The following is a 27,274-nucleotide window of genomic DNA, read 5'->3' on the forward strand; positions in this document are numbered from 1 at the left end:
CGGATTTTGATCGTAGGTGGAATCCTGCATATCGTAATGTGGCCTCTAATCAAAATTCTCGTGTCAGTCGTTGTCATTTGTCTTGGACGATTATTAGCCGTAATTCAAATAAAGTTTTATAAATGTAATAGTTTGATATCGTAGGCTCGATATTGTTCTATGTAAATTTCATTGTTAATGACGTGATATGATCTTCACTGTCGATATTGCATACATGAATATCTATGTAACTTATGTTGTAAACGTTAATAGATGATTCGCGTCTAATTAGCATGCGCATTATGGCACAATATTGCACAACGTACTCGTCCTGTTATTCAGTGTCTAGCAATCTAGTTTAATTTGATTATGCTTTTCCTTCTCATATCGATATGGATTACAACATGTAATAGATAACAAGTCACGGAAGGCGATAGAGAATAGAGAAAACTTAGAAAGATAAAAGACGCAAAGAGCAGCTTATACGCCATAATTGCAGTCCCAATGTCGTCCTCGATATTCGCCGGCGATGACTTTTTCCATGATCTTCCGTTTACGCGATTCTCCCAAGCCTCCCTTCCGATTCCGTATACGTTTCTATAAAGTTTCTTCCGAAATGATGCAAGCGAAACGGACGTTTTGCGCGTGCACACATTTACCGACGTCGCGTCGCCTTGCGATTCTTTCGTTACTCGAAATCCAACTTTCACAAGAGTGTGTGGTCAGAAGGTATAATATTCGCGTTCCGAAACTTCCAAAGCTGTCAGAATTGTCGAATTTATACGGCTTGTTTTCATAATCTCTGGTTCGACGGGGTTGATCATGCATTTCCTTGCAAACAACTTCGAGAAAGGGTTTGACTTCTCTTTTAGTCTTCGTTCTGCAATTCGACGAGATTTCGCTGAGATCGCTTCTTCGTATGAATTTTATCATGGTCAACCACATCGCAATTCTCGATTAAAATTCAATTTCAATTTGTTTAAACTTAACTATGACACGGGATATATTTATATAGATACATGGATGAAAAGTATTCTCCGTAGAGCAGGATTTCTCAAATTTTATTTTTCATTTACCGCTCACATATCTGTAGATACGAACAGTGACGTACCACCAATTAAAATTAAGATGAATATTTCAGTGTAATATGCTTATGCTACTCTTCAACAATATTAGAACATAAAAAAAAGGGAGGGACGATATAATCATAACTGATTTATTACACGCAAAAGGTACTCGAAAAATTAAAAAAAATTGCACAAATCTTAAATCACATTAAAACACCTGCTAATTAATGAGATGGATGCTGCTCTAAGTTAGACACAAGCAATGCGATGTCGGGTTCAGTAGAATATAATTTTAAGATTCGGCTCGAGGTTACTACGAAATTTATTTTTCATTGACACCATGGCAGAAAACCCTCTTTGGCATAAACAAATAGTAAAGAATGAAAGTAAAAATTTCAACAATTTTTCGGATAACGATGGATATTTAGTTGTTGCGTCGAGATATACGCATCTCATACGCTGATAGGAAATTTTGCATTTACTAACATGGTCGTATATAGGATGCGTGGCAATCGTAGCTCGCGTAAGCTGGGTGAAATTGAGCAAATGCGAGTTTGTAACAAAAACAAACGGCATTAGTTTGGTCATAATCTTTTCACATTTGCCTAACAAAATTTTCGTTTGGCCAAATTTAAAAAAGCGGTATAAGTGGTATGATGTCACCTCCAAATTCAAATTTTTACGATATCTGGACGGCATTCGTTTGTCCGCGATTTGTCCACATTTGGGCAATCAAAATTTTCGTTTGTCCACCCCTCTAAAAAGAGTTGTTATTTTCTTTAAATTTTTATTTGGTGATAATTTTTTTGGAGAGTGGACACACATACCCCATTAATAATCAACGAAAAGGTTCATGGGATTATGATTTTTTTCAAACTTCCATTTGGTGATGACGACTTTTTGAAGGGTGGACAAATGAGTATTTTCGTTTCGTTCGGACAAACGTAAAAAAATCATGGACAAACGAATGCCATTTGGTTTTCGTAAAAACTCGCATTTGAGCTTGCCAACTTCACTCACCTGCTTGCGTATTATCGAGACGGTTTTTGCATTCCACCAGTGATACGCGTACCATTAGTTTCAGAATCTCTACCTAGATCGTAGAGCGTGGAGTAAAAGAGATGCGAGATTGGAGAAAAGTTTTTCCTATTATGTTATTTCAGAAGGTTTTGAAGTTGACGCGAGGCTTTGCATTTTTTACGCTTCATACGCTCTCGTTATTTTACATATTAAATTATATTTTGCAAAATTTGCGAAACTGATTCCACTTTAAATTTCCTTGAATAAGAGTTCTCTAATGTTTGATTACCTAATTATTAATATTTTCTAGGCATTATGTGTACTATGATTAATTTATCAGCTCGAATGAAAATTATCAAGGAAAATTTTAATCTACCAAATTTCTATCTGAAAACTATGCAAGTGTGAAATCGAGTTATTTACGATTCGTTAATTCAGAGAAACGAATGAAATTTCACCGCTCTGAGGAAAATTTCCATTCGCTTAATTCACGGACAGGAAAAACGCGGGAAACTCGGCGAAAAGACGAGGAGAAAGAAGTGTACGTGCAGCCGATGCACGTCGATGCATAATAAGACGGTGTGTTATAGGGTAAAGAGTTGATGCATCCGATGGAAGCTCGTAGATCTGCACTTTCGAGTTTGATGAACTTTTTCGTTCCGCAGTAGAAAAACCGGCCCCAGAAATAATCTCCCTTTTTTATGCGCGATATCACGCCTCTGTTTCATGCGATACTCATTTCATTATTTACATGATAAGAAAAGTTGAAATTACTTAGCGCATGACTCTGTTATCTTAGTAGTAGCTGCGCGGAACAGAAAGAAGACTATGTCTTTCTGGTCGTTTCCTCTTGTTCGTATAAGAGTCGAACGCTAATAAGTGAATTTGATTTGCCTAATACGGCTAATCCGCCTATCGCACGTACTTACTTCGCGAATACGGTTACCGTTCGACAGGATCCAAAAAATGGCCGGAGCTCTCGTACCAATATCCTACTTTTAGCAAATGGTTCTGATAGCACTGAAATCTTCCACTCACCTTACCTCGCTAAAATCCGGATCTCTTAAATTTGATTTAGTAGAATAACAAGATTAAGACGATGAAATTCAATTTAATTAAGTATAACTCCCCGAATAAACAGGTAAATCTTGTATTTACTTGTCTTTCTAACTGGTTCGCGCGTTTCACCATGTTTAAACAGCATCGAAATTTATGACAACAAAGGGTGATCGCGTGCGTGAATGTAAAAAACGCCAATATACCGTGACGTGCAATTTCCATACGGCATACCCTCGTATCCAGCATGAAAACAACACGAAAATTAGTCCATAGAGACTAATTTTATGGTTAGCGCAGGGCGTACGCACGCGAGGAGGCATATAGTGTTTAATACCACGTCTATTGGGACCCAATGCACACGTGCAGCTGCGGTGACGTTTACAGAGAAATATTGCAGTTCCATGTGGTTATACGATTTTTTAATTAACCCTTTGCGGTCCATTAAAAACAGCCAGGCACTAGTTTACATGCTCGGCCACATTTTATCACCTCGCGGCCAAAATACTTGGTGGCGCACCTGTCTAGTTGTTCCAACATGGAAAATGAGATTTTTGTAAATAGGTTGGCGTTATGTCGCGTGAAAATGCGTTTTCCACCAGGAGGTATTTTGAGGATGAAAATTACACATGGAGATTGCGTATAATGCGTGTAAGTTTAATTAGATTCAAGTTTCGCAATGTTTGTTCCCGACAGTTTAAATGGGTTCGATATTTGGAAAAGCAAATTTCAAATTTTAATCGTCAACTGGTATCGTATGTATCATATGTGACTCGTGAAGTTTCACTTAAATTCGAGTTTGATTGCCTTCCCATTCCCAATGGAACTGAATTTATGTAATAACTAAGTAAATATTGATCTTTTACGCCAAAGAAATGTAAATTACGACTTTATCGCAGATACTTATGTAAATTTTTGATCACGTAAGACGTAAGAAGAGATACATGCCTTCCTATGTTTCGGTATATTCGTAGCAACGAGTAACATTCTCTGTTACATTTATTGCTAGTGACTCGGAATATCGTTCGAACGTGGTAAACTCTTCCAACACGCTTTCATCGTTAAGTAATTCATACTCTTTAGAAAAGTTGTTTAGCCTTTTAACTCACGGAAGGAAAATGTACAATACTAAATGGAACAAGTGGGGAAAAGTTTCGTTGCAATTATTTAGAGTTCTTTATCGTGCCTATCATCAGAAGATAACTTTATACCAGTAAAAATTTGGAGGAACAATTATTTAAATTTATGTCTAAATACTACTATGTCTAAATTTATAATATCCGTGGATTGTAAATTTTCCGTTACTAAACTTCGCGCAAATCTCCATAGCGTTCGGGTAAAAAACTGTAATGGAAGGAGGAAAGACAAACTTCGAGTAGGAAAGTCGAGGATCAAGCTTTCGAAAGACGTGATTGACGTCGAAGGGAAAACAGAGTCAGCGCTCTCTTGTTTTAAGGAAACTAGAAAATGAGCGTCGTGCTTACAGTGGAACGACTCTTCACGTCGAGAGCCGTGCTTAAAAGTAGCAGCTTTCGTGTGTCAAACAATGGATCAAGCCGATTGATCGAGCGAATTGCTTTCGACGTAAGACAATATCGTTAAACAAAACTTGGGCATGTATTTAGCTGGCAAATGTTTACTGGTCCAAATCCTACGAGGTCCTTCAATTTCACTTTATACGGAATTCATAAGCAATCGCTGTGTATCCTCTCAATTTTTTATTTTCCTTGGTTCTGCAAACTGTAAACTTCTCTAATCACAATTTTGATGGTTTTCAACAGGAAAATATTATGAACATTTTCTTACTACTGATAAAGTAAGGAAAATAGAATTAAAAAAAGTTAGCAATAAAGTACAACATAGTCCTAGAAAATAACAGATAACGTATCTACTAAATATACGGAACATGAACTATGTTTCATCAAACTCGATAAGGAGGACTCGACCCAAGTCATTCCCATTAATTCCAATAAATGTTCATGTCCTTGAAATTCCTTCTCCTTAATATGTATGATTCTGTATCGAGTATTTGAAAGAATCTACCGATATACCTCGATGGGAGAGCTCGTTGCATTCTTCCCTAGAGGGAAAACCCGTCCACCGAGGCTCGAGACAGAAACGTTCGAATTGGTTCACGTCCTGCTTCGAATTATCCATTTAAAATAAGTATTCATGGAAAGAGCCGTTCTATTTTTCTTCAGACTTTAAAGGCCTGTGAATACATTATTTCGTTCAAAGACACGCTTGATGCAGAAACATATTCGTTCAGACCAATCATCGTGTCAAACGATTCCTACCGCTTTTGAAGTCAGAAAGGAGGGGGGGGGGGAAGAAGGGATATAGATTACTAGACGAAAAATAGATTTAAAATGTGCAAAGGCACGGTAAGGAAGAATCAAACAGGGAAAAGAAGATACTGCGCCGGATGAGGTTTCCACGTGCAACGAAAACCTTCGGGCTATATATTGGAATGCAGCCTCTAAGCGTCTTGCAAACATTTTTCCCGCCGAGATAGATTCATATCCGGTGAAGTATTTAAACTTGTCAGGTACCAACATCGCTCGCGTACGTATACACACATACACGCTACTGTGTCAGATCTACCGCGGATAGAACGTAGGCGTGCACACGCGAGAATTGCGCGCAGGAAATCGATCGTTCGGTTGGCCGACATGTCACCACAAAAAATGTGAGAAGAAGAAAAATACATAGGTATACGAAAAAGAATGGAAAAGAAATAAAAATTGGGAAATTTGATGACGTGACAGGTTCCATTATAAAACAATTGGACGTATCATAAATTACTTTAAATCGTTGGTCTTTCCGCACGGAAATTGTGAAACATTCTATCGCGAATATTTTGTTTAGAAATAAGTTTTACCGGAAGTAATTATTCCACTACTGTTCATTTTTCGGTGAAATCTTGTTTTTCGGTTAAACTAGCGTCCTCCGCGAGATCGTTTTACAGAATAGGAGACGGTCATTTTGTCGATAGGATTTCGTGAGATACACCGTTGTAAAATGGCGTGCTCGCGAGCATATCTGCGTTTTGCGCGGAACGATCGTCTAAATTAAAAATATCTACTGATCTCGTCACGTTTCTGATTGGAAGATAATGTTTTTGGTAGATTTTGACGCGGACAGTTTTTTTTTTATCGCAAATGCTTTCCAAATGTGCCTGTATTGTCCCGTATAGTATTAGCAACGATTCGAATTGCGTCGTTTTTTCTTTTTCTGATTAAATAGGATTAAATCTTTACTTGCTTTTTAATGGAACGAGTTGTTTTAATTAAAAATAAATATGATATTTTGCAGTATCTTCTAATAAAAGAATCGCCACGCAGAATCTGTCGCTTTTTATATTCCACAGACCTTTAGTTTGACATATTTTATCAACGTATTATTTAGTCTGTGAATTACATTTCTCCAGAAGGGTATAGAGTACAGATACCTTACCACACATTTACAATTCATTCGATAACGTTAAACGAGATCACATGTTCTCTCACATGCGTTCGAATTCTAAACCGTGTGTACATGGAGTGTGGTATATACGTCTCTCGCATGAATAGGTATCCAATAACTAATGCGAGAATGTGGTCATACCACGTGCAGCATTATTACATTGCATTTTCTATCAATGCCTGCTAGCAAAGTTAATCTCTTTAGTACGTTTCGGGTTTATATCAGCAAGCTATAGAATCAATAAATCAACCTTTGATTACACATTACGTACATCTTTAATTATACCCTGCAACTTCTTTTTATTTTATACTTTTTATTATGTTTATTGAAATCTGATATCATTACACGAAAATAATTAGCATTAATTTACCACGATCACAAATACAAATAGATATTCTGATAATAATTGATATCACATTCCATTTGTTATGTCGTTGTGTGGTCTCTATGCTAACAACCACAGGTAAATCAAACTTTTGAGAAATACATTTCACAGACTTTTCGTAGCAGTGAAACATATGCGTATAATTTCCGAAGCAGATTAACGCGAGTCATAAGGTTAATTATACACGTATAAAATATTTATCATATTTATATATATATATAAGACATCCAAACATACATTACGTTTAATATTTCAGTTTGTAAAGCAGACACATCCGAACCCTGTCGACGATATTTTCTTTCGCGGTAATACATTTTTCGGCTGTACTTTTTACATTCGCAAGGTTTCGAGCTCAAGCCGACCAAGCTAATTGCAAAAAATGTGCAATAAAATCAGAGATGCTCGATAACTTTTTCCCGAATGTTTAGACGTACGATGGATAAAACGAGAAACAAGAAAAAGCGTGTAACGACGTAAATGTAATATGCCCGAAAATGTAAAATCCGGCGGCATTTGGATGAAAAATATTGAAAGTACATATATTTACATGTATGAATTTTATTCCTCTCGGTGGTTATGTGTCATTATGTACTTTTATTTTAAATTCGTATTTCAAACTCGTATTTCAAACTCTCTCGTGTCGTTAGTACTGCAATACATTTTTTTCAACTGTTTCTACCCCATTCCCCTTAATTTTCTGAGAAGCATTTCTTATCCTAAATCTTAAATTATATGAATGATGCCAAAGAGAGTATAGTCTATCTCCGCAAGAGTGAAGAAGCTGCGTTTCGCCATTTTTTCTTTTTTTTTTTTTTATTTGTTTGCTCGACTCCACCGAAGTCAAAAACTGTTTAAAAAAGCTTCAAAGACGTTTCTAATTCGATTTCCGAATGAATAACCAGCCGTTCGTACGATTGGATGGTTCTCGATTGATCACGTTCGAAATTGCCCCGTGTTCTAAAACGAAACTCTAGACCTCTCTACTTCCTTTCATCTTTCCTCATTCCCTCCAATTTCTTGCCTTTGATTAAATAATCGCAGGCCATATGAAATGACGAGATAAATTCTTCGGACATTTCTATATTCCTATATGTCTGTGGTGATCGAAAATGATAAAACTGATAGTCGGTTAATCATGGATTGTTATTTTTGTATCCTGGTTATAAAAGCTTAAATAGTTCTATATTTACCAAGCGCGCGGGCGAGCAGAGGAAAAAATAGTTATTCAATCTAAAACTTCGAACAGTTTTAAATAATACAAGTCGTATATGAATATAAATTTACTTTCATTCGTGGATGAAATACTTTCTATGGAAGTCTGGTAAAATGTCGTTCTCCTGCACGTATGTAACTCGTATTCTGTTCTGAATATTTTATTAGAACGAAGCACACGAATAGAGTGATATCATGGTTCGATATTCACGTATTCATGACGTTATATTTGTGCGTAAAAAGTCGAATAATGTTTCGTGTATCTTCGTCTTTTCTTTCTTTGATCTTGTGCCGCAGCAATGCATACATGCATTCTTTGTAGATGAAATGCTAAAATTTCGATGTTATATATATATCGTAGGAAAAATTTCCTTCAACAAGATCAAATTTTCAGTTATAAGTAGGTACATCTTCGTGATCGTTAATCAAGCAAACCTTCCAACGCATCGTAAATTCCAGGCAATAATCGTTCGGTTTGCTCGAATAGCATCGATAATACCTGCGATCCATCGATTTTCGTCGTTTCTCCCTAAATAATCCGTTGTACGCGGGTATAAATCAATATAATTTCATGAATATTCCACCATGGACGTGTGTCCAGCGTGTTATAATTTCCAATCCACGTCAGGTCGTATTAGTGTAAACACGTATGCCTCCATTTCATTGGCAAATCCTTCCGCATCCTAGCCCGAAAGCTGAATTACATTACAGCCGATTCGAGCTCCAAGTTCCTTGTTCATCGATTCTAAATCCTGGCAGCTGTCACAGCCGAACAATTCGCCGCGAATCATCTATTTTTGTTACGTGTTCCATCGATCGGTATCCATTTCATTTCGTTTCGATGAGACTTCGATAGAAACAACGCGACGTTATGATTAACTCTTGGTGAATGGATCGCAAACAAGAACGATTGGCTATTTTTTGGACATTATATAAAATTTCAGTCTTTAGAGTATAAAACAAGAGATTATGTAGTTATCAATTTCATCCAAAGTTGTAACAATTGTTTGTTACACTCGTAACTTTTCTATTCGCTAACATCGTTAGTTGATAATTTATTCTTCAAAAGCGCTCTAATACGCTTATTATTATACTGCTTTGTTATACAGTGTATAATATAACTTCTAGTTCGTGTACTCGATTATTCGAAAGTTTCGAAATTCAATTTTCAACTTGCAACGTAATTGTAACGAGGAGAATATATTTTTGACAACATACGATAAGTTTGAGTACGCATTCTAAATATTGGAGCAAAATTTTTTAATTGTCACGAAAATGATTTTTTAATATCGTTTGACACGATGTTTTCTTTCCTCGTTGGTTGGGAAAATCGAGATTCGATCACGTGAGGAAAATCAATCGTTTGATGCTAGCAAAAAGTGAATATATACATATGTATAGACGGTAGATAAAGACCATATCTGTTTCTTGATTACAATTCTTCGAGCTTACTCTTGTCTCTTTGAGGTCTGTCTCGCAATTACGACGAGCTATCATTTTGCACCCCCTAGTTGTGGCTAACGGTGAATCAGGGTGATAGCATGCACTTACGCCAAACACAGTGGTTGTGCTCGTTTAACCCTGTGTCGTGCAAAATGGGTTCTCTGCCTTCTTTCATTCATTCCAGCGCGGATATAATTTACATCCTGTAATATTTCAAGTGACATCCTAGATCGTCTGGACTCTTTTAATCTGCTAATGTTGGAACTATAGGCTATAGGTATAATTACGAGGATGACGGGTGCAGATGGTGAATTAAAGGAGCAACAGCGTGAAAGCCGTTAAAGTAACTACTTCAAGAAAAATTCTACATCTTTATTTACGTATATCCGTGACTTGGAGACCGCTATTACGCAAAAATATTCTAAATAAGGAGGGATCCATATTATTGTACCCTTCAATATACATTATGTTTTGGGTTGCAAGGTCTAGGAACAAAGGAACTAATAAACAGATTTCTATTTATATTCCTTGTAGCCTTTAGCTAAAGCTATAAGGTTAACATTTTTAGTAACGTCCTTTTGCTATAAATATATGAACGTGCTCCCTATCAATTCCATTGTATTATAACACTAAGAGAATAAGGATCTGGATCAGCATAAACTTATACATTATACTTATACTTACACTTACACCTTTATTTATTTCAATATATTTTTCTATTACAAATTCATCCACTCGTTCTTCTGTCAGTCAATCTTAACAAAAGCGATGCTAGAAATAAAAAGTTAGGAATATCGAAGGATTTGACGATTAATTAGATTAATTAAAAAGTACAAGTCTGATCATAATACTTAATTATCAGGCTATTTTACAAGTAACATCGTTTATTAATTTGCACTTTGAATTCGTTTCGATATATGCAAAATAAGGAAAATGATAATTCGATCGTTTCAGTTTTCGTTAATAAATCGTTTGTCGCTAAATATTTTTCCTCCATCACCGAGTCCAGTTTGCAGGAAAATAGATGCAGATTGGCGTTGTTCAGACGCGTTGATGCGATCCCTAAACAAATCGATTTAATAATCGCTTCTATTTCATATGATAGAACGTTGTCACACATGGTGCTGACACGAGGCTGAACATTTCGGGTCGCTCAGTTACAAGCGATACGAGTTATGAATTCATCGACCGATACACATTGACCAGTGTTACGTCAACAGCACTGCTGGCGGAACACCTCGTCCCGTGAGAAATCGGCTTAAAAGCACGACAGTGAAACATGCTGTTCGAAATGACTGATCGTCGTACCGGTGTAATTGCAATTATCGACCGATTTGAATCTTCCCCATCCGATTTTATACGATTCTCTCGAAACAGTGTCGAGTATGATATTCCAATCTTTGACAAAGTTATTCCATTTTCCTTTTAATTCGATCTGTGGTTAATTTTCGATCGTTCGGTCGAAGCGAATACACACGAGATTTTACGCTCTATGACGATTCCCATCGATTAATCTTTCAACAATCGTCTTTCTACGGTTCCCACCTCCTTGTATCTCGTCGATCGATCATAATTCTTTTCGAGTTTATTTCATCGATGAAACATAATTTCGAATATCCCCTTAATCCGAATTCCGCTTTATCTGGAGCTTGGAATAACAGGCACACATAGTTTGTATCCTCGATGTTACCGGCTTTCATCGTACAGTGTAAGTTGATTTCGCGTCGAACAGCCGATTTTACAGCGTTAGCCGCCGTAATTCGGTCGCCACTCGAAAATGAACATGCCCCTTACCACGCTGTACGCTGCGTTCACCTATTAATTTCGCGATTCACGAAGTACGCAGCGCGCTTAGTCGACGTATAATTTCGTTTTCAACGAAGGGATTCCTCGTTACATAGCATCTCGTTCCCGCGAATTTCGACCAGCCCAATAGTATTTTATTCTTGTTTTGAAAACGACGTATACAGCCCGCGTTGAAAAGCTTGGCGCGTTTGATTGGCCGTTTTTCATGGAACATTCCTCCCATTCAATTGGCCGACGTAGGTGAAAGAAGTGGTTCTAGTGCTCGAGGGAACTGTAACGACGCGGAATGAAGACCGATGCGGAATGTACACTGCGAGATTGTAGACTGTCCGGTGAGTTTGCCACGGTAAAATAGAGCCTCGTTCCTTTCGGTATGTTTCGCGAAAATAAATTTCATCCTCTACTCCGATATTCGCAATTTTTCACTTGTTAGATAACATTTCTTTATATCGAAATACGTCTTATTTACATCTACATTTATAAAATAGTTGCATGCACTGCGTATTGCTAGAATAAATAAAATTCCAAATAAAAGTTATCGTGTACAAATTTTATATGATAATAAATTTTAATTCCGCTTTGGCTATTGAAAGGTTTCGAGCTAGCTTCTCGAGTATTCTTTGTCAAAATAAAAAGGTTCAATTGATGATTAACTCGTGCTTGTGAATACCATTCAGGTTAAGAGGAAGAAACACTGGAAAAGATTGAATATTTAAGTTGATTGATAAAGGCTGGTCTATCCTCTGTGAAATAATAAGGTCAATGATAATGGCCATTGGTGTTACCATCCCGAGGTTTCAACGATATAGGTCATTCTGCGTTTCCCATCTATCCAACTTCTCATGTATACATTTTAATATTGCATTTCGATGTCACAGTACTGTAAAAGGAGACCTTGACTTTTAGCAAAACTTTGTCCATTTATCATCTATTTCTAAAAGACATATTTCTGGATCTAACAGATATTCTCTCTTAAAATCGTGATTCACTCCTGAGATCATCCAACAGAAAGCACTGAATTTTCTTCTTAGAATTTGTAACTGTCGTTTCTTATTCTGTCCTATATTTCCTGTTTCACACATTATGTAATTCTCTTAGTTTAGGTATATCAGAAAGTTTCGAAATGCCAATATATGGGTTGCAGAAGACTTGATTCGAATTTTTCCGGCATTAAATCGCGTGCTTCCGCATGATGTCTCAATTTACCGCGACCAATTTGCCGAAATGGCCAAGATTGTGCAAGGGCAAATCGACGGTTTTGCAACTCATCCATTCGATTTCTCCTCGATCGTTCGAAAAGTCAAACAGCGCTAAATCGCAACCGGATGATTACGCGAACTTATAACCACAGGTTTTAGAAATTCAACAAAGAAATAATCGTGTTTATTGCTAACTCTAACTGGAAATTTCACTCGTTACCTAAGCGAAAATGGATTTCTGACCGCAGAAACTATGACAAAGACCAACAAATCTGTGACACTTTTCATGGAATCTATTTAGCTCGATCGTTTTCTAGAAGAATTTAACGAACGTGATTGTAAAGTGACAGAACAACTGCAAATTTTTATGCAAATGTCTTTGTAACGGGCGGAACTGCCTTCTCGATGTACTTATGATTAATGTACCGATTTACGCAGAATTCAGGGGAACGTTGCAACGAAGATAATGAATATAGAAGTATAGGATATTACGTATCGTACATTTAGCATTGAAATATATATTTATTTCCATCTAAATCAATTTTAATAATTTATTATTTTATATAACGTGATGTTAGATTAATTTCAAGGCCACGTATAACGTAATCTGCAATGGTAATTAAAGTGTCATCGCAGTGGCCCATCAATAGGACACGAAATGAGTAATTAACGCTGATTCGCGTTATCGTCTTCTCGTTGAACTTTAAACCGTGTCAGCATTTCTTAAACAGTACTATTCACAGTGTTTCAGATTAATCCGTCGAAAACTTTTCTCTTATCGATAAGACTCGACAGATGTTACAATTTTAAAGCACCAAGAAGAAGAAACTTTGTGGTATTGAAAATTTGTTTTGTTCGATACATACGCGCGTGTACCGTGTATTTAAGCTGCTAAAATATTGAAATTTCAATTGTAATCTTTCTATCGATCTTCAAAACTTTAGATACAAGTTAAAGAAAGTACTTTTAACTCGTCGTTAACCATACACCAAATTCGATCGCTAATGTCTTGTAATCGGGGAAAGAAAAATATGTTAAAAATTCCATGAATAAATGTCTTCTTTAATCTGAAACTCGTCGAAATCACTCATCAAATTCGATCGCTATCATCTTATAATCGATTCCGCAAGAGGGATATACGTTCTGGTAGGTGGTACGCGTCGACCACAGTAATTAGTCGATGCAATCAGCTCCGGAGGCCTGTTTGAAACTTGCAGGCTCGTACATTATCAGCGCGATAAGGACTTGTTGACCGGAAGAACGTGTGATATCGTTCAGGTGTTCCACTTTCCGGTCATTTTCTTCCGCAACTCTTTCCATCGTCACGTTTTCTAGCCACTGTTTTCCTTTTTGTCCTCTCTTTGTCCTTTTTATTGTTTGCCTCTACTCGTTCCTTTTCTTCCGTCCTTTTATCTTTTCTTCGCGCTTCGACCAATATACTATCAGAGCGACAGGCATCGATCGTTAATCAAGGCAACACGGATACCGTGAAAAAAAAAATACCGATGAATTCACTTTTTAATGAACCATGACGGAGCGTCGTCGTTCTCTAATAGCATTGCTTTAACGAGCCCAGAAGCTTGGAGAAACGAGCTTCATAATCGAATATGTTTTAATTGTCCTTGTTAACGGGTGTCGTTTCAACCGATGCATTTTACCTGCCTTACCGTGTCTGTTATTTAACAGGTGTTTGACACAATTAACCGCTCGAATGAATTGTTACGAAAACGTCATTGTCATTTTCTTTTTTGTTTTTTGATTCACGTTTATTGAAGATCATTTGTCTTTGTCAATGGTAAAAATTACTTTACATATTATATATCGCATATATTACTTGCGTACACAGAACAAAGAACCTTTACTTTCTAGTTTCTTTCCGTATATCCTCATAGATATATTTTAAATATTTATCGCACGGATCGAAACCATTAAGTTTGTAGATACGATTTTGTCGTAGTTAAACGATTGACTGCAGTTCGTTCCTGACAAGTGAAATAAAATAATTATATCCGTTCCAGTCCGGTTAAATCTCCCGTTTTTCTATCAAAGCGGCTATTTCACGGCTTTGATCGATGGCACAATGGCCGCCTTTGCGACGCTTTTTTCACGAGAAAGAAAGGCGCATAATCGGTAACATTATGCAACGCAGAATCGTTGCCGGTTTTACTAAAATCCATGTTCTTTCTGTAGATGTTTGCCGTCACAATTTAGAAAGAGAAAGTCCTCGTACTGTCGTGTTATCGTGACGAATAAAACAAGGCACACTGTTAATGCTATGTAAATGGTTTTTAGTTAATATTTTTCTGTAGAACCGTGCAAGTTTTTACGCGGACACTGTGTTGGATAATGATAATGATTATTAAATGTGTAGAAGAAATGTTGCGTGAGTGCAGACGAAGATTAAATGTATATTTAATGATAACTTTTTATCATTAAAGTGAAAAACAATCGAACTTCTTTTATATGCTCAGATATTCTTTATAACACGTACTGTCTTACATTTTAAGAGCGTAGAATAATTATACTCAAACTTTCAGAAATGTAATTAATTATCATTAAAATCTGCAATCAATAACGCGATTAGGTAGTTCTCTTAATGTTAGTACTTGTGGTATAAAGTAATTAATATTCAATTAATATTCTATGTCCATAAAGTGAAACGATAGTTCTTGTAGAATAACAACTTGATATCGATAACAAACGAACGGTGGAAGGATCATAAAATTTATTGAACTAGGTGGGATTCGTATATATCGGTATGATAGCTTAATGTCGCAATAAAAGACATGATAAACGACGCGATGCGATTCGTACCATGAAAGTTAATTTCTTTCTAGCCAAACCGATAAATATCGACTCATTTTCAGCGACAACTCGGTGTAATTTTTACTTTTTCACAGGAATACGAAATCGTCTGAATACAACGATATGTACATACTCGTTGAAAATTTCGTTTCATATTCACGCGGCAGATCCGTGTGTTTTTGTAATTGGTGTTATTCCGTTGAAAGTTTCGAACGACATGCATATTAAAGATAGCACATTACGTTTCTGTTTGTGCAAAGCATGGGGTAGATTTGATTTTGCAAACTCTATTCTGCAATTCAACACACGCACTTTGCAGTCCGCATGACACATGCTGTGACACGTGCTTTCCGAGGTGCTTTATTATTGCTTGTAATTGGCAAATATTCTGGTTAAATAGATTTACGTGCGCTAATCTGAATATTTTAGAGAAACTACTTTAAAGTAATTATGTCAAAAGTGATTTTATTAATAAAGACTCAGAAATAACACTGTGTATAACAAATACTTTAAGCATCGAGACCATTTTATTGCGAAATGAAATTCTCTTGCACAGGATGAACGGGTTTCCACGAATAAGTATACACCAGAAAGCAATGCTAATAGCAATCGTGTCAGTTAGCATCTTATTAAAGTTTTACCCCGTTTAGAAGTGAATACAACGAAAAAAGGATTTGAAACAAGGTTGAACCCATCGATAGATTGGTTTCACAGTGCGCGACTAAAAGTCTCGACCTGATTTACCGTGAAATAACTTTTCCCTGGAGTAGTATCGTCACGATATTGACTCCATATGTTCGGCAAAAAAGAAAAAAAGCGGGGAAAGAGAAAAAAGAAGGGAAAACGAGATTCTGCCGATTTTTGAGCACTTTGTAGCCTTTTGTTCTCTCTCGCATTTAAAAATACAGGCATTTCGAAACTTTTCCGTTGACGTGGTTAGTATTGATATGTTTAGTCAAATCTTTATTGTTGTCGATATTCAACGGCGAAATGTCAGATAATTAAGATTTATAACATTTTCTTGACGTTTAACGAGGAAAAATGGACGTGGCTGCTGTACCGCTTAATAATTTACAAAATACTTTTGATACTTGATTACACGTGACACGATTACATCCGTGTAATTTTTTAATTTATGCGCCAGTACTACTCTTTCACGTTTCTACGATTCATTATCTGCAAAACAGCAGCTTCTTCGTTATCGAAATTCTCAGTCGATTACACTTTGTATCTTTTTCATGTCAATACAATTAATTCCCTGGCGTGTTTAGTATTTAAAAGCTGGATAATTTTTCAGTGACACAAGATTTTTTAATTCGTTTCACCGCGATTGTTGCGTTTAAAATAGTGGCGAGTCTTCTTCAATTCGTAAAACGAAATTATTTTAACGAAATAGGAATCTAGCGTTTTACTAGAAATATATGTATAGCACCGCAGGGTTTGTTGTTTGATACGTGTGTGAGCTTTCTTTTGTATGAAATTTTGGAGCTGCTAAATTTCCGTTTCTATCGCTCTTTGATTCAAATTTAATTTCAAATTAAACTCGGCTTTACTAGTGATACGAGGTATACGACAATATATATATATGAGACAAAGAAAGTACTCGCCGCCAATTTTTGTAATCAGCGAAATTAAAACCAAAATGTGTTTTTTTGTTATTTCAGTTTTTCGTTAAAAAGTTCGTAAAGACGCGAAAGCCATGAAGTACGTTGACGGTTTTCACCTGTCCAGCGTTCTCCATCGATTCCGACTGGCCGCAAAAGATTCAAAGGCTCTGATCCCTGCTGTTAGAGCCACGTCAAACAAAAAATGGCTTTTTTCCCCTTTTAACTACGGCGAAGTTATACGCGCTCGATCATTAGGTTTTAATAAAAACCAGCCTCTTTCTGAAGTTCGTCGGGTAAAGGTAGATTTTTCATGATGTCCATCGGCGGACAATCCACGGCCTGTGACATCGGTGACACGCTTGAAAACCCTTTTCGTAGTTGAAATTCACCGCCAGACTTTCGTCCGTGGTTTGTCAACCAACGCTCGTTAATCTTACGGGGCTTTTCTTTGGCCTTTTTGTACTTTGTAATAAATTCATCGTTTTGTTCCTATGCCTGTTGCATAAATGATTCTTTCATCGATGTCCACTATGACTATTTTCTTTTTTATAAACTTTATTTCTGGGAATAATGGTAAGACAAATGCATTAACTTATTTATACAACATAAAACTCTAAATGTGTGGATCTTAAACCTCTCAACTTCAAATTCTTTAATATCTTCTAATATTAATTTGAACAAACTACATAAATAAATGCAGTAGTTTCCAATCTCCCATGAAACTTTATAAAATTGAAATGGAAGCAAGGTATTTAGTTTATTAATGCATTATACCTACATTGTGTGAGGCGCGAGACGATAACAATGATTCTTATGCTTTGTAATTAACGAACGCTGTTAAAACATAAAGGAATTGTTATTTTATTCAAACCGTGGGCTTTGTGCGCATCGCCTGTGTCTAATACTCGCGCAAACGGTGGACATTGTTATATCGCGTGGAAGTGTACCTTCCAGTTACTAATAGAATAGAATTATATAAACTGCGAACAGTTTGCATTTTTATTATTGCATAAATGCATAGAATTTAAATAGGTTGAGCCTGCTACCAGAAATTCAATGTGTTTTCTCGCGTACTAGATTCTAGATTAACCGAATCGGCAAACTGTGAAGACCCTAAAAATGAATTGAAAGAATAAGTTTGTGCGATTAATTTCTCTAATTACTTCGAAGTATTATTCGATGTTTCTCGTATTACCAATTTTGCAACATCAAAATACAGTTTCCAATATCATTCTACCAAAATCGAACGGGATTTCAATTCTGTGAGTTCTTTTGAAAGGTTACATTTGAAAAAGTTCAACATATTCCAAAAATACACGTGATCTGGGCTTGAGTAGCCTATTTCTATTTTTCAAAAACGAAACGAAAAGGAAGAAAAGCAACCAAAATGGGAATTATCCTCTCGATAAATATTTTCCGTGAAAATAGCCGGGATACCGCTTTTTACTCCACTGAAAACTGCCGTTATTACAGAGATATTCTCTTTAGTACAAAACGAATTATTCTCGCAGATTTTGGATACATCAACGATCTTTCCCGCTGTTTAAAAGCCTCCCGACACAAACGATTCCGTTGTTGAATGACTCACTTATTTCCTCGTTTGCTAATTCAATTTCGAGTACGGGCTACGTGAATTTTCCTGCTCTATGCATCATAATACCGCGCATTGTGCAACCGCAATTTGAGCAGAGGATTCGTGAACACAAAATTTAGGATCTGTTTCAAACTCGGAAATTTTTCCCGGCAGCTATCATTGTGCAAACCTTTCTACGGCGGAGTTGAGAACTCGCCATGCGAATTTAATTTAATTAAAAATATCACTAGTTGAAAGCCTGACACACATTGCGAAATCATTCTCTAACTTGCAATAAAACAAGAATAATTTATGGGGGCTTCCTGTAGGGTTGGCAAATTAGTTTGCAAATGAGGAAATTAAATTAAAAATTCGAATCTCTAACTTTTTATCTACTAAATCCTTTGTAACACTGTATGACTTGAAAATTAATGTCCCTACCTTTCCTTTTTTTTTTTTACTTGCCACTGCGCTATTAGGTATATCTTACTGTCACAACCTTGTACTGCCACAAATTAGTTCACGTACAGCAATTATCAGTTCTGTTATCATCCAATTTCCATACAATCATTTTCCTATTGGCTAAACAAAATTCCGTTCATACAGAATTAATTTACATACATTACGCGTAGAAATATTGCAGGGCTAGTAGGTTTAAACTTGAGCAGAATATAATTTAACTTAAAAGAGTAACGATACTTTGCTGATTGTGCACCACGTATGATGTAGTTTACAAGCATCGTTCGATATAAGACTTCATATGTAAAATATAGTCTATAAAATATATTGGAAGCTTTACCAAACTTTGAGAAATTCATCCGAAAAGAAACAGTCTAAATTCTAAATTAAGTATCGCGATGCAGAGAAAAGGTTATACAATCAACAAATTTAAGGATTTACAATTTAAAGCTTTGGAAATTAGGTTTATCGCGTAAAAGCTCTAGCTAGTTTTATTGGTCACCAGTTTACAAACTTTACGTATATGTTTTTCCAATACAGCTGTTTCGGAAATTTACTTTTGCGATGCAGCATTTGAGATCAATAAAATGCATTAGTTGCTTATTTACTGTGGGGAACTTGGTCGATGTTTGCACTAGAAAATTGCATATCGCAATTCTGTAGTTTTCATGATCGTTTACTATAATTAAAACTCGAATCTCTAGTTTCATCTGTGAAGGGATCGAAATTAAAATCTCACGTAAGAAATTTTGTCGACTTCGCTCCGTTTGAAACAGTCTTTTAGATTTCATTTCGTTTGAAATTTTGATTCGTGGAAACTTTAAAAGAAATTCTCTTAAAAATTCCATACCAAGAAAGAGCATTTCTTTGTAATTTTTAATTTCGCTAATCAGATGCTACACGTTCTGGCCTCTTCAAAGCAAACTGCAACATACAAACGTCGATCTTTTAATTTCAGTATCAGGTTTGAGATAGTAAAACGGCTCGGCAAGAATCAGGTCTGTAGAATATTGGAGTTGATTAAACGCGGTAACTTTCTGCCCACAATTTTGCTCAGCTTTACAAAGTTAGACGTTGTAACGTTACCAACGAATGTCAAAGTAGCTTTAAGTACATAAGTAGATACATGCCGCGCGAATCGCAATTTTAAATGCGAATCAAGGAACTCGGAAGGAAGATAATGGAACGGACGAAATTCTTAATTTCAGAGAATCGTATGTAAATAAATTTTCTGCTAAATAATTTTCAATAATTATCTATTACACGTGTAATATTCCCACGAACAAACGATATAGATTGTTGCATATTGCATATGAAATGGTATATATAACAAATAATCGAGAATTTAATATTATACAATTGAGTAACGTTATAATCGTACTACATATAGTACAAGAATTTGATATCGTGCGCCATTGTTTGAAATTCTCTCTAAAACTAAATTTCGTCAGATTTTTATAATCATCTGATATCTTGTATATTCTTTTAAACGAAAAATATCTTAACGCAAAAAGGTGGGAAATGCTAGTAATAAGCTTACTGACTTTGGAAAAATCATAGTCTCTAGTAAGTTGTGTAAGTTTATATTAGTTAGTTATATTATAGTTTAATTCTGATGGAATTATTTTTCAAAAACGCCTCAATTCTAGTGAAAACTTTTGCTTTCGACAAATTTTTTTGTAAGTAGTCGTAGATAATCATAAACTGTATGCAGGTGATTAAGAAATAAATTGGCATGAAAATTCAAGTAGGATCGTATTCGGGAAATCCAATATCACCTAGTATTATCTAATATAGTTAACCCTAACCTAAGAGATACTATGCTAGTATAATGTTCTATCACATTCATCGAGATGTGCTCACATCTGATTATGATTTTCCTTCGGTCGAGATTTCGAGAAAGGAAATAGGATACGTCGGCAGTCATGGAAATCGCGATGCACCGTCTCGTTTGCAGCGGCCAACGCCATGATATAGAACAAAATATGTATAGGAGTATACACGCTGTTTAAGCGAAACTGGGTCGCGTTTCGTTTTCTGTCCGGCCACGTACCCGCATTCGCGAGTGCATTTCTGGATTTTTTCTTTTTTCTCCGTCACCGCAATGACCTCGTTGTACGACGCGGACTTTCGATAATTAAATGTGCAATTGAAATAGCGGAAGCGATTTTCTGCTGGCCGCCTCTGCGTCCCGCGACTCGAACGTTCCGTAAAAATCGAACTAGTGATGTTTTCCATATTTTTCATCGAGCGTCGGTTCTTATTGGAAATTTTGATTTTTTTCGTAGCATGTTTCTTCAATATTGTACATAATTATAAGATTATTAAGGATTAGCTCTAGAATTACCATTGTTGTAATATATTGTACGAAATTAATTATTCGTTCATCGAAAAATGTCTTCGTTGCCTCGTTTCGATATTTCACGAGTAACCTGATGCTCGTTGAAACGATTTCCCGATGCGCGTTCATAGTTTCGCAGTAAATCGCCGCGACTTTTTCTCTCCTGGTTAGTCACCCTGCGAATTGTTGTCTTAACGCAACGTTCTCATGGGGAATGGCTTGTTATTAGGTCGACGTGGCTCGAACACGCGAAACCTAGAGAGGATGCTGCGTGTGGCTACCGGTAAAAGTGCATCGAAGAAACGCATGACCTCGTTGGGACTCTGTATGGAAATAATAGCAGTTGGCTGGCACGGTCCGAGTGTATCGAGAGCTTGTATTATTTATTTATCGACTCGCATCGTTCTCACAAACGACCGGGTTCTTCGATGCACTCGACTGCATGCGCCACATCTAGGAATTTTCCTTTGTAAATTAACGTGAAAGGATATTTTAGCAGTAGCCTGCTTGAACGAAATGACAAAAATCATGTCGCGAGTCGAGAAATGAGGGTTACCTACCCATTTGTATCTCTACGAGGCCCAAAGCTTTCATTCCAGACGCAATTACTACTTGGCCGTATAATTAATCAAAGTAGGTTACCACTTTTAAAGAAACTTTTTTACAGTTCGACTCCGCGAATCATTTATTCTTTCTTTTTCTTTCTCTTTTTTTTTCTTTTTCTTTTTACTGTTGGATGCACCGAATAAAGGCATCGTCGTACCTAGAATATGTATGATCGCAAAAAGTTGTGAAGTAGAATTTGCTTCGGTTTCTAGATTATTCTGGTGCTCATTTAGAAATGTTCATTAACGGTGCTTTTAGCGTGGATTTAAGCGTAGATATCGTTATTAGTTATTTAATAAGAAACGTGTTAGAACATATAGATTTTTAATTTATCGATACGGCAGTACTACAGTTAGGAAATATGGAATAATGGAATAGTACTAGATGATGTGGAATATTAAAGTCAGTATGTATCGAATTTAAACGAACGAAACTGTTTTAACAATATATTGTTTGAGAATTGTTTGTTTTCCGCTCTATCGGAAGGGAATTGGTAATATGAACGATTAATCCGTTTCAGAATTTCAAACATTTTATTAAATGGTAAAATATTGTGATGATACAATATGGAATTAAAAATATGTGTCGAATGATTGCAATTTTGTGCAAATTTCCTGTGAACATTAAAATTCATCTATATTTTACCAAAGAAATGAAAAATGTAGAGAAAATATAAATTTTATAATAAATTATTATGAATGAAAAATTTACAAGAGCTTTCAACACTCAAAACGTCTATTAGGTATTCACATAAATCCGATGCACACATATCATTATTTATTCTAACATGATCCTCGATAAATTGTGTTATATCAATTTATCTCTCTCTTTTATCCCCCTTGTATCATCGTTTGGCCTTCGTGTAACTCTTGTATCCGCATAAATTAAGTACTATGTGTGCTATATAATAACAGTTTTAATAACAGTAGAATTAGTTTCGACAATTAACTATGTCGTTACTAGGACACGTGCAGCGGTGTTTCGTTACGCTACCTATTTATTTTTTGCAATATTTTTCTTTGGTATATTACTGTGGGAGAATAGAAAAAGCGAAACGAACGTGTTGGATTTCATTGTTAGGCCAATTCTGTGAATATCATTCTTCGTATTAATATCGAAACCTTCTGTCAGTATAAAACTAATAAATTTTATATTGTAATAAACTTTTGCAACGAATCACCAAAGGTACCATCGACAATCGACCTTCTTGTTCTTTAAAACTGAAAAAATCCCCAAACTCTTTTAAAGTTTGCAAGTCTGTTAATACTTAACAGCGAACACGCTAAACTTTCGAAAGTTTGTAAATGGATCTCTTTTACCGAACCAATTAATATTGAATATTCCTTTTGTGAATTTATTCTACATTCTAAGAGAACGTAACACAAGCATGTAAAACAGCGAAAAGTTTCGAATCAAGGAAGGTTTAGAGAAGAGAATTTTACATGGAGATTGGTTCTATTCAAAGTTCGAAAGATCAGAAGCCGATATTAACTCGAATTCGAAATAAAACACTTCAGAATTAACAACGAAGCTTCGAACATAGTAATTCGTTATACGGGGCAGTCAGACTTTTCAGACTTACACGCCTCCGGTTCTTAGAGTTAATATGTACCTACCGCCTCAGGCTTCCGTAGCATAATATGTCCGGAGTTTGTGTCCTTGTTGGAAGAGTGTTCCGACGTTTCACCGACATTGATGCCACGTTCATCAAGGTATCATCGTCTGGCGTTGGTATTAGTGCGTCATCAGACCACTGATGAAGCTGTGATGCTTGCCGAGATGTCAGAATGCTCTATCAAAAAAAGGGAAAAAAAGGGAAGAAACTACCGAGTGCCGCAAGACACAATCAGAGGGAATACCGAGACACTTCACAGAATATCGAATATTTCGAAAGGATTTCTAAAGCTTTATTTGAAAGTCTAATCTTGGTTAAGCGGACTGAGGAAAGTGTGCAGGAATAGCGTAGAAAAAGTGTAGTAAATGAAGAAATTTTCAAAAGATAGATTCAGCCACTTTGAAATAGATTCTAAGTTATTGTCAGAATTGTTATTATATTCAGAATTATTCAGAATTATTCAGAATATCAGGATTATTAAGTTATTGTTGTCAGAATTTAAACGACAATCATAAATTTTATTTTTCATTTAATTTTTTTTCTCTGCTTGTTTCAGGTAGGAGACCAGAATGAATCATACCAGCAAAGTTCTCTGGCCGTTGGCTGTCTCGATTCCTTTACTTAAGAGTACAATACTCTGTGTTTTCTTGGACGAACTTGTCCCTTCCGGCTAAGTCGATCGTACTTGTATTAACGGGAAAAGTTTAAATCGTTCTCCGTACAACGTAATGCCGTATAATGGTTATATTAGAGAACCACGACCGACTGTCCCCGTCAAGGTAAACGCCATTACCCCGTTGACCTTAATATCGTACTTATGATAGCGGTTTATGTAGGCACTGGGGCAACGTGTATCACGATACTCGGTTGATTTATTATGTTTTCTGATATGCCATTGTAACGCCGTTTTTTAAAAGATAGAATAGATTGTACATTGCTTTGGAAATGACGTAGAAACTCGTTTCTCCTGAGAGAATATGGTTTGATAGACATGCAACGGATCGCCATTTTATTCTGATAGCACTATTATTTTCTCTCATATTATGTATTTATAACGTTATAACGCTTTTCATCTTCACCACAAGATTTTTTAGGCATATTTTTAGGAAGGTCTTTTGTTTTTAATTTTTTAATTTGCGCCTGTCGATTATAAATATCCTAATTTTTATGAATATATGTACTTATATATTATTTTAGTCAATATAAAAATGTCAGTTTATTAACCAATACGCTTACAGACTGATCTTTTTACGGAACAATTTTTTTTTCAATTTTACAATTTCAAAGTTCCATTTCTATATGATTTACACTTTAGATTGCTCTTTTTATTGTCTTCTATAAACAATTTTGCAAGAGGATCGACAATTTTTTTGTCCACTGCCCAAATAATTCAGTAGGATGACATATCCATATTTCATGTTTATGTATATTTTAGTTCGCTTCAAAAGGTAGCACGCATTCAGAATTTCATTTGGAAAATCAAGTTTTGAGCGTTTGCAACAAAGTTCGCAATATACTCGCATCTGTAATCATGCAGGAATTAAAAAAAAGATATAGTTTTTGGCATACAGGTAGAAGCAGAAAGTAGAACAAACCTGCAAATTTCATTGTCGACAGAATTTTCAATATGGTGCTTGAAAAATTGTTGATGAATGATAGCTTCCTTTTCCTTCTCGTAAAGCAGAGCAGACATTTTGACTGTGTGCACGGTACATATTTTGTTTGCCAAAAATTTGAAAAAATGATGTTCAGTAAATCAAAACCATTTCATAGTATTTATTTTCAACAAAGATTTATTGCTAACTGAGTTCACAGAAAAACTTAATATCGTAGAAATAAAATTTCATTACAAAAAAGAAGATTAATAAAAAGATTGAAAGTACCTAGCTTTTTGGTTGAAGCAAAATTTCTTTATCGTACCGAACAATTACTTAACTACTTTCTCAGTAATTAATCTAACAGCATAAAATAAAATGCTATTTAAATCGATCATAAAAAAGATTATTGTATTACAATTCTTATAATATATCTTATAATTATATGATATAATATGTCATGTACTTTAGGATATTTTTAGCCAAGATTTCAACGACGTTAAGATCTACCATGTGTCGATTGTTGGCACATTTACTTTTGTTGTTTTTAATTATTCATCTTCGATGGTAGAAAAGTGTACACGTTGAAAATTCAGATTCTTGTTGGTCTATATTCTACCGTGTTTATCTTGTTATTGTTTTATTTCGTAGATGATGAATGGAAATTTTATTCCCTGGGAAGAATCAATGTTTGCGAAAGCATGGCGGTAATTGCAAAACTTGCATTAATATTTCATGCTATGCTTTTCATTCACGTATAATAATGAGAAGCAAATTGTTGTGCTAATTAGAGATAGATGTAGGTTGATTTTATGCTTTGATACGTGCCTTTTTCTCTTTTTTCACCCCATCTTTTGTATTCAATTTTTTAAAAAAATTTCGTGAAATATGGTATTATCCTTGAGATTATCGCATAGTTATCTAACTTACACGAACAACGAACAATCGTACGAAGATCGTGTATGCGTGTGTTATCAACGTAAACGCGTATGTATCGATCTGGATCGCGATCGCGGCCTCAATTTGTATTTTACGTGCATTGCAAAAAAATGTTTGTTCATCCGATGGAATGATTACTTCAAGATAAACGCGAAGAAACTCTGTCCTCGATCGCAAATGTTTTGTTGCATTACAAATAACCGGGTGTATATACGATTCCACGTAAAAATATTTTACTGTTAAAGGCCCGATGAAAGATAAAAGCTTTCAACATTAATTTTCTCCCATATTTCCGTTCCTCCCAGTATTTCTTTATCGTTATTTTACGATATCAAAATATTCTTTTCGTTATTTCTAAAACATATAGATTTATACGCTGTAAATTGTTTAACATATAAATTAAATCTTCAAACACAAACACGCACAATATTTAATTTTCTACTTCAATGTAATCTGCGTACTTGATATTCGCAATCGCTGGTACATTTCTGCGTTCCCAACGTTATTTGACAAAATTGTAATGCTTACGGTTTTAATTACAATTTTTGATTGAAATACGGAGATTTTGTTGATACAAATTAACGGCGTTCCCGTTTTTCTTCTCGGTATTTCCAATTATTTCCAACATTTTTATAGAACGTTTAATTAAAATGTTGGGTAGATTCGGGAATGATTTCGCGACATTGCAGCGATCCATTGGTGCATAATTCGACGTCAACCAGAAACGATGGCAAATGTTATCAGCGAAACGCATTTGATCATTGAGCCAGCCCTGAAATTATATTTATCCGATTATTTCAAGCTCGTCCCGAAATAATGAAACGAACGCTAACAGGTCCTCTCGTTGAGAAGAAACGAGGTTTGATAAACATGGAAACAAGTGTGCTCATCGAAACGTGTATGCGAGTGACGCGAAATGACAGGAGTCGAGAGTCAAATGAATGCAAAATCGATATATAAATAAAGTTTGTTACGCGGTTGGCGATTGTCACGAAAATCATCCAGTTCTCCCCTAAAATAATTTCGTTTTATATAGACGAAAGTCGAATCGTTAGCAAAGTTTTATACTCGGTGAGCGCAAAATTTTAAATTACAAATCAAA

General features: G+C 35.7%; 1 protein-coding gene and 1 long non-coding RNA gene across 11 annotated transcripts in view; both read left to right on the top strand.

The window, feature by feature from the left end:
* The window catches only part of LOC122574853 (furin-like protease 1), a 230,282-nt gene that overhangs the window by 40,750 nt on the left and 162,258 nt on the right, over positions 1–27,274 (top strand). The gene's annotated exons all lie outside the window — the stretch shown is intronic.
* The window catches only part of LOC122574861, a 55,837-nt gene continuing 52,761 nt past the window's right edge, over positions 24,199–27,274 (top strand). Inside the window, exon 1 of the long non-coding RNA XR_006319217.1 lies at positions 24,199–24,417. This is a non-coding gene — a long non-coding RNA (uncharacterized LOC122574861). The remainder of the gene's footprint in view (positions 24,418–27,274) is intronic.

The sequence above is a fragment of the Bombus pyrosoma genome, linkage group LG14 (assembly GCF_014825855.1).
Source record: "Bombus pyrosoma isolate SC7728 linkage group LG14, ASM1482585v1, whole genome shotgun sequence".
Classification (NCBI taxonomy): Eukaryota; Metazoa; Arthropoda; class Insecta; order Hymenoptera; family Apidae; genus Bombus; species Bombus pyrosoma.